A 3,021-nucleotide genomic window follows, 5' to 3' on the forward strand; every position below is an offset into this window, starting at 1 on the left:
CCTAATCTAAGCTTCCCCTCTTTTAGTTCAAAGCCATTCTCCCTTGACTTCCTTGACAGATCCTCATGTAAAAAGTTTGTTTCCCCTCCTGCTTATAATCTCCCTTTAAGTTGTGGAAGGCCACAATGATGTCTCCCTGAAGCCTTTTCTTCTCGAAGCTGAACAAGCCCAGCTGCTATGCCTGACTTCATAGGAGAGGTGCTCCAGCCTTCTGATCATCTTCATGGCTCTCCTCTGGACCGGCTCCTACAGTTCCACGCACTTCTTTTGCCCGGGGCCCCAAGGCTGGATGCAGTACACCAGATGGGGCTTCATAAGGACAGACCAGAGGGGCAGGATCACCTTCCACTTCCTGCTGGCCACCCGCCCACTGATGCATCCCAGACCACGGTTGGCCTTCTGGTGTGCGAGCGTGCAGTGGTGGTCTCCTGTGCAGCTTGTGATTTGGAGAATCGGTTGTTGTTTTGGGCAGGCGTGCTGTGAAAGAGTGGGTGTCGGTGTGTTTCCAGGCAGCTGAGGTGGAAGCCCACAGCGTTTTGGTAGAGGGTAAAAGGATGTTTCCGCCTGGTTTCGAACCAGGGACCTTTCGCGTGTTAGGCGAACGTGATAACCACTACACTACGGAAACGCCGTGTGGTGCGGGGTTGCCTGAGCCCCACCCCCACGTTGGCCTGTGGGCTTCAATCCATGAAAACGCCTGAATGGCAGTGGCCCACTTGGTGGGCTGCGAGCAGAGCAGGAACAGTGCTTCCCTCACATCCCTTCAGACAGGAGCTTCAAAAGATGCACTGCCTCCTCCTGCCTCGCTCTCACTAAGCTTTCACTCCAACTTTTCTTCTAAAGTCATGTAAAACATTTCTACAGTTAGCAGCTTCTCAGGCATGTGTGAGGTCTTCCCTCTGCCTCCTGGCATCCTAGCTGTGAGAAGAATATCTCCTCCTCCAATATTTTTGCTGTGCAAGTTATATAGCATACACAGGAGGAACAAGATTTAAGATTTAAGCTCTCTCCTGGGATTTTCCCTGTGAGAGGAACTTTGCAGGATGGCTCAGCCAGACCAATGGCTGCCCAAAGAGCCGTCCCCAGCTCCCATCCCAGCTTTGCATCTGTTCTCTGCTCCTTTCTCAGCCACCTAATGCCAGGCTCTGTCCTGGAAGATAAACTAGTCGTGAAAAAATATTGGCCTTCTATCAGGTTTGCTCCATGTCTTGCTCCAACAGGGGAAGTGTCAGGGTAGGACTGCCACTTTTAGGACAGCAGGTAGCTCCAAGCCCTTTGTGACAGCCAGCTCTCTGCTGTGATCTCAGCTTTTCTGTGCTTTGCTCAAGGCTCTGAGGCACCAGCAAGTGTCAAGATGCATGCATGTTGTGGTTTTTTTTTTTTTTTTTTTTTTTTTTTCTACACCAGTACTAGTTTCTATTCTCCCAAGAACCACAAGTCACTGTCTGCAGCTCTGATTTTTTTTTGTAGCTTGTTCACATGTCTCACTTGAGAGAAAGCCTTTCAGCCTGCAGGGATTTTCCTCTACACTTAGTCTCACCTGAATCTCCTCAATGACTTTCAGCACAATTAGCTTGGTAAATAAACTTTTAAATGTTGTAGTTTGCAGGAACACTGTGAAAGATTTCTGTTTGGCTTGATATGGCTGCTTTGAAGTGATAATCTAATGGGTCAGGCAGGGTACTGTCGAAGTAAAATGAACTATAGGGAGATATGGAGGTGGTGTGCATGATCTTGGACACCTTATACAGCTATTGCTTTGTTTCCATTTTAGATGCCCAGTCCCCAAAGCAGGGAAGGTGACCTCAGAGTGAAAGCCTACATTGCTTGGGCAGTCAAAGGAAAGAGGCACCACAGAAGGCTGCCAGGAGATCCTTACCACCAAGGCATCAGTCTTTCTGGACTGAGTGGAAATCAATAGGAAATGACAGATCTTATGCCTGAAAGTTGCTTATCAAGCACAGGAAAGAATTTACCTGCCTTTTGCATAGCAGCTGATTATTTGGAGTGTTTTCCCAATGAGCCATAAAGCCACTGCAGGCCTTCCTCAGCTCCCCTCTCCCAAGATTTCAGTCTGTTCTTTGGGAAAGTACCAGTGGGAGGAAAAGAGGGAATGGCCTCAAATTGCGCCAGGGGAGGTTCAAGCTGGATATTAGGAAAAATATCTTCTCAGAAAGAGTGGTGATGGGCTGGCACAGGCTGCCCAGGGAGGGGGTGGAGTCTCAATCCCTGGAGGTGTTCAAGAACTGCGTGGATGTGGCACTGAGGGATGTGGTTGATGGGCATGGGCTGTTGGTTGAACTAGGTGATCTGAGAGGTCTTTTCCAACCTTAATGACTCTATGATTCTGTTCTATTCTACGCTTTGTTGCAATTTCAAGTCCTGCTGAGGCCTGCTAGGCCAAAGGGAGCCAGAAGTACTGTCAGGGAGCCAGAGGACACCATTCAGAACATCCAGCTGGATGTGGGTTTCTACTCTGCTTCTGCAATGAACATCAGCAACATGGAGAATGTCCTGGAAGCATACTTCCTAACCAAGCATCCCAGCACCCAGCTATAGACTCTCCTTGTTTCCTTCCTTCAGGCCTTATAACCCCATGGCTCCTGCTGCTCTCAGGCACAGGGCAGAGCACCCTGCCCCCATAAGCATTCATGTAGACTGCGTGTTTAACTGGGACACTAAATATTCAGGTGGTGGGGCCCTAAAATTCCATGTGAAGTTAGAGCTTTTGTCAGGTGTGTGACCAGCAAGCACCTCAGGCTTCTCTACAAAGCTTGAGGGAATCTGGAGGTGGAGTCACAGCTGAGCTTTACATGGAGACAGGGTGCCCACACTGCCCATCTTCAGGGGTGCCATCACCCTGTGAGCACTGTTTATGACCAACGAGGAGAAAACTTACACGTGGGTTTTAGGTAACCCTGGAAAATGGCTGCTGAATAGATGCGTAGGTACTTTGATCAAGCAGGGCTCTCACCTGTGGGTGATGTACTTTCACACCAGTTTCACCATTCCATCAGCCAG

General features: G+C 49.2%; 1 non-coding gene across 1 annotated transcript; it reads right to left on the minus strand.

The window, feature by feature from the left end:
* Positions 1-555: 555 nt before the first annotated feature.
* TRNAV-AAC (transfer RNA valine (anticodon AAC)) lies at positions 556-628 on the minus strand. Its single transcript has one exon. It is a non-coding gene; the product is annotated as a tRNA-Val (tRNA).
* Between the last annotated feature and the right edge of the window lie 2,393 nt (positions 629-3,021).

Source organism: Phasianus colchicus, chromosome 1 (assembly GCF_987193195.1).
Source record: "Phasianus colchicus chromosome 1, bPhaCol1.hap1.1, whole genome shotgun sequence".
Classification (NCBI taxonomy): Eukaryota; Metazoa; Chordata; class Aves; order Galliformes; family Phasianidae; genus Phasianus; species Phasianus colchicus.